At 39.3% G+C, this 6,298-nt stretch overlaps 1 protein-coding gene across 1 annotated transcript in view; it reads left to right on the top strand.

Moving 5' to 3' along the window:
- The window catches only part of LOC145991001 (14 kDa phosphohistidine phosphatase-like), a 665,202-nt gene that overhangs the window by 573,830 nt on the left and 85,074 nt on the right, over positions 1–6,298 (top strand). The window lies entirely within an intron of this gene.

Consider the following 6,298-nt stretch of genomic DNA (forward strand, 5'->3'; position numbering starts at 1 on the left):
TCCTTGGACATTTCATAATAATTAGTTTTATTCATTATAGTATATCTTCCAGGGACAATTAAACCCAATTTATCTAAGATTTGATCGATGGCGCAGTGATAGCGTCGTAGCCTTGTAATCAAGGGGTCCCGAGTTCGATCCCCGATGGAGGCACATGGTGGTTCGGATCCCACTTTATTAAACTGTAGGTCCAGTTCTAATTATCCTTACTGTGCATAAGTGGACTTAAAACAACAATTCAATTAATCAATCTAAGATTTGATGTATTACTTCGTCCACTGTCCACGGAATGTAAGGAATTATCTTTCTGGAAGGCAGTCGAGTGTCAAGTTATCTTCCACGGAACACACTGCCGACTCGGTAGCGGATATTGTTAGTCGACCTCCGTGGCGGACTGGTTAGCACAGTACTCCAGGTGTCCCAGGTAAGATACGTATGAATGTTTGTCCTCAATGAGGAAATGGAGAATTGAGTAAATCTGATATGTATGAAAGCAAGGAAAGAAAATGACTGGAGAAACTACCGCTTAGTGATTTTACTTTAAAAATACAAATATAGAGAGAACAACAACTGAAATTATTTTCGTCACAAAGGAAGGCTTCAAGTTCAATTTATGCTCAAATAAGCTCCACTACAATGTTCTCCCTTCTGGGAACCGTCCACTTTAGCCTTTGAATACAGCGTTAACATCTACGCTATTAGAGTACACCCCTAATTTGATGCTGGGTAGCAAATCTATTAGCAGTAGTTAAAATAATGTAGTTCATTATGTCCTGTGTGTATTAATAAGTCCTGGTATTGGAATACGCTTAAGAATAGTCTTAATAAGAATATTCACCAAAAGGATGATGACTCGTGGATAAAATTGACAGGCGTCCTGTTTAATTGCATTCTACAGTTTATTTGTATGTCCTGTGGACGTTTGTATTACGTGTATATAGTATTTTAATGTAATTATAATGTGTAATGGAATATCTAGAAGCTGGTTTCGTATGTTCTCGTTCAGTGTGTCTTCTTTATTGGCAAAGGAGAAACATGACAACCCCATACGTGGGGTATTAAAAAGCTCTTGCTCTGTCACAGACAAGATGTAAATCGGTATTTAAAGCAAGATTTAAATCAGGTGATTTAAAAAGAAATCACTGATTTAAATCACTTTAAAGAAGTAATTTATAGAGTAATATACATATGGATTTTGTAGGTGTCAGAAACACTTTTGGTGAATGTACATTAATCTCACAATTATTTAATAGTGTTTATTAAGCTCTAAGAAAGGAAGAGAAAGGAAACGAAATATTTGTGTATTGATGGGGTGAAGTTTATACGAAAGAAAATGCAATATGCAAACTATGTATGTACTTTAATTTCTCTTGATTTAAAATTTAATATTTTTATGGGCAACAATAGCAAACATTTTGTGTCGAATAATATACAAAATACTAATCATGTTAAACCGTAAATAACGTTATTATTCAAATCTAAATAAATATTGCAGCTGGTATTTTGCAAACTATGATTTGCAAGCAAAGATTATAAAAATATTTTTAAGTTACAGTGTGCATCCAATTTTTTTTTTATTTTCACTTGAATAAAAGTTACTGAAATTATTCTAGTTTCATTAACACACTCAACAAACATTTCCATAGTAGGTTCATGCAAGAAGTTTCAGAAACAGAAAAATGTATATTTACTTTGTATATTTTTTTTATTTGCTTTAATGAAACTGTTCAAATATTTTACAGGGCCGTTTACCAGAAAAAGCCTTTCCATATTTAAAAAAAACATATCTATATGTATGGTACCAAGAACTATGCAAGCGATGTTTTGTTTAAAATAATAATAGAAAAATCGTCAAAAATTAATTTTTTGAATAAAAATCATGAATTTTTATCCGCCTGCTCATAGAATCCTTACTGAATTGTATTTTAATGCAGAAAAGACGCGAAACAAATCGGTATGGTTTTTTGCACGCCTCAATACCGTCATTTTCTGCATTTCAATGAAGCACTCTTGCCTTACTTTTGTGAATTATACTGTCTTTTTCCTCTGCTGTGCTCGTGACCTGGTGACCTACTTAACAGTTTTGCTCGAGCAGCTTGTCGTCGGTTATCAGCGCTGCCTTTTGATTCAGTGAACATGCAAGCAGGCACGCTTTCCACGGGAGATAGGGACTGAGCTTATCCCTACGGACGCTGTAAACACGAAACGTTTTCATAGTCGCTGCTTCGAGTTTCCTTATCTTTCTCTCTTATTCCTCTCTCTCTCTCCCTCCTCCTAAAGAAGTGCTACTTACCTTTTGCGCCGTAACCCAATTTATCTCATGTTCCATGTTACCTAAAGCTTCTAACCTGTTTCTTGGAAGTGCTTAACGTGCAAGGCTCACTTGTCAAGCACAAGTCGAGACAATTTGATTATTTTTAAATAATCAGCTTTTGAAGTCATGCTCTACTTGTAGCGTGGTTAAAATGCGAATAACTGGATTCGGATTCCATATTGGATCCGGTTTCGACTGAACCTTTGAACGGGAGAACAAACGCTATGTAAAGAAGTGTTAGGGGTCGCATTGACGTGGAGTTACTCTGGCGAGCACTGCTGTGTTTCATCAAACACCGAATAGAACTAAATATTTTTGTCGGCCTAATTCGCCAGAAGTGTAGTGCCGTGACAAAAATAGTCAATGAAAACTTCATTGACTTGATGTAAGTCTTGAAGCTTTCTTGGCGATGAATGATCTTCAGGATATCCTGGAGATGAGAGTGACGTTAGCTCGGAAACCTTTCCAGAACTCACCTGGTCACTTCTACCCTGAAGTGGCGTTACCTCTCGAAAACTCTGAAACCTTTCCAAAACTCCCCCGCGACAAGTTAAGTTTGCAGCAACTTTTCGCCCATGTAGACCCAAACGTGCGCGCACAATATAGTTCCGCTGCAATACTGCCGATTTTCTCAATGTCTGTGATATGAACATCTCGGCGGTTGTGGCAAGACTCGCACGGGAGAAGCTGAGCGCCGTTTTCGCGAGGTTTAATACATAAAACCTGCTGCAAACTTAACTTGTCGTGGGGTATAGTGACTTCTACTCTGAAAATGAGAGTGGTGTTAGCTATTTAAAGCTCGGAAACCTTTCCAGAACTCACCTAGTAACTTCTACTCTGAAAATTAGAGTGGTATTAGCTCTTTAAAGATGGGAAAACTTTCCAGAACTCACCTGATCGATTTCCCCAGAGAATCTGTTCTTTAGGCAGATCCGGATCCGACACGCCAGGACGCGACGCAATGAGTCATTCTTGTCGGAATCCATCTCGGGGAAGGTTTTACCATAGTCTGTTGTAAGCGGCGAACACTGGACGAAACATTTGACTCGAGTTACGTTGAGACAATTTGCGACAAAATAACGAAGGTCCGTGGAATTTTGTCTCGCGTGGAGCGACTTGCGACAAAACGATCTAAGCGCGAATCCATTCACTTGAGCCAAAGACCGGAAACAGGGGCAACACTGACGTAGTGGAAACGTCATCGCCGGTGGAGACACGTTGTGTTTCCAATCCCACTTAAACTGTAGGCCTATACCAATTATACCATCTGTGCATAAAGTGAACTTAAAAGAAAGACTCCAACTCAAGCACCATTTCAACCGCATCCTGCCAAATCTTATGTTGAGTATTTCCGATTGAACTGCGACATTCTTGTTATTCCTTGGTCAGTTCCGGACCTTGTGACTTAAAATCGCAGTTCATTGACCATACTATTGGAAACGTTTGGTGGTTTCTGAGGATTGTTCCCAATCATTGTCATTGTCATAAAAATAACTAGATTATAGAAAATGAAGAAATATATATTCAACTTCTCTAAGAAGTAAAAAAATCACCACTTTTTGCATTGTAAGAACTAAGTAAGAAGACTTCATCTCACTGTTACACTTTGTAAAGAGTAGAGTCGTCCTTGAGAATTCGCGTTTTGAAGGGATAATTTGAAATGCGACACTATATTTCCAAGATGGAAACCCAGGCATTATTTTCTTCCAGTTAGTGCAGCTTGAATACTTTATTTCGAAAACAATAATTAATATATCGGACAATCCTTTCGGCACTTTATGGTTCTATCATCGTCGCAGTTAATACAGCAGAAGGCTAGAAAACGTGAAGGAAAAAAATCATATTCCAAATGAAACCTTCAGTTCATGGAATTATAATGTTCAATGGGATGAAAGTAAGAATATCGTGAGAATTATGTATGCTTCGTTCCTGGGGAAATCATGGCGCCGAAATAATCCAATCGTCAAAAAGCCAATGCTTTCAGAGGACCTGCCAGCTTATGCTGTGTGAATTCCGTTCGTTGGCTTCGCCTCCACTGACACTAATAATTCATTCTCCCAGAGTAACTTTTCGAGAATCCGCCCGGCTGAGCAATGGATTTTCCACGTGATAGGACTCATTATTTATGTTCCTTTTTGCATCTCTGATGAGCTCGGTTCAAACGAATTCTCTGCACCGGTTCATTGCGACATATGTTATTGCTCTGCTACCGTTATATATTCGATGACGTGTGTAACTATCATTTTCTTTTTCAGAACTCGCTACTTGCAGGTAGTTGTTTGGCTCTATTTGTTGCTTTATTTATTCAGGCTTAAATGCATATTTCAGTAATTGATCACAAATAAATTCCAGTCATTACTCTTTGCTTCCTGCTGTGATTGAGTCGTCAATTGGAAGACTGTAATTGTGCTTTGTAAAGCTTCACAATAGGTATTTGACGTAGACAAGCGTAATTTTTTAAAATGACGATTTTCCGGTTTCATACATGAAGTGACTTTTTTGTCAGTAATTGTATGACACTGTCAGTCCCTCTCGTGTAAAATCGGCTGTCCAATTTGTTTATCAAAACCTTCATGTTATGTAGCTGACTACAGTTAAAACCTTTCCTCTATGGAAAGGAGAATAATAAGCAGTGGGGTGGCCAGAGTTGTTTTTTTTTTTCCTTTTTCCTTGAGCTCAAGGTGGAAGCAACATTCTTAGGCGGGCTCTCTTTGGTAGCCACCGCTACTAAGATATTGCATTCCTCTCTCACTACTATTTTATCTTTCTTTCCTTCTTTATCTGTTTCATTTCTTTCTCTCTCTCTCTCTCTCTCTGTCTCTCTTTTTCTGTGTGTGTGAGTTTGTCGTGGCGCAACATCCCTTTGAGGACCAATGCCTGCCAAGTGGCTTTTCATTGGGTGACGCGTGGTCGACTCATCGAATCCCATCGCCGCTGTTGTCTTCCGAGACCAACGAACGCTACCATTGTGTAAAAGTAGCTGCCCCCGGGACGCCGGGTCAAGAGCTAAATTTTGTGGAGCTCCGACCGGGATCGAACCCGAGAACGCTTGCATCAAAGGCGAGATCTGTAACCGTTCGGCTACGCGAAGTTCTAAAAGCTTAATTGTTATTTTAAAATATATATTGGTGATCTAGAATTTCTCACGTAGGCTATTTCGGTGGACAGGAGTTGTCGTCCAGCCGGTCACAATGACCTTGATATTGTTTTTTGATATTCCAAGTGTATTTTTTTTTCAATGTTCCCTCATTACAAAGCAATTTCGTTGAGCATCCGCTGTTGGAAATGAGTAGTACAGCAAAGAGAATTCCACGCCCGAAAATGAGGTATAGTGAGGTACACAGTGTTGCCAACCTCTTACTCGAAAAAATAACCAAGGTTTTTCTTTTTCGGTCTAACCTAACCTCAAACAAGGAGCTGGCAACCTTGCTTGAGGCTTTTCTCGCAGTGTTGCCAGCTGGGGCTCGGTGGGGCTCAGTGCCAACCTCTTACTCGAAAAGTTACCAAGGTTTTTATTTCTTGGGCTAATCTAACCTAACGCGAGGAGCTGGCAATCTTGCTTGAGGCTTTTCTCGCAGTGTTGCCAGCTGGGGCTCGGTGGGGCTCGCAGTGTTGCCAACCTCTTACTCGAAAAAATGACCAAGGTTTTTATTTTGGTCTAACCTAACCTCAAGCAAGGAGCTGGCAATACTGCTTGAGGCTTGTCTTGCAGTGTTGCCAATATTTTACTCGAAAAGTTACCAAGGTTTTTATTTTGGTCTAACCTAACCTAAGGCAAGGAGCTGGCAATCTTGCTTGAGGCTTGAGGCTTGCTTTAATTAATTGCATAAATCAAGGTTGCCAACCTACTGGTATTTCTACCATGGTTTTTTTACAAAAAAAAGAGAGAGGGGGAAGAGTTAAACAACCGACAATGCTGCCAACACCTACCTATAGTTTTTCTTACTTGATAAGGGTTTAGCCAATTTATACACTGGCGTAACA

This window comes from Lepisma saccharinum, chromosome 8 (genome assembly GCF_977018435.1).
Source record: "Lepisma saccharinum chromosome 8, izLepSacc3.1, whole genome shotgun sequence".
NCBI lineage: Eukaryota > Metazoa > Arthropoda > Insecta > Zygentoma > Lepismatidae > Lepisma > Lepisma saccharinum.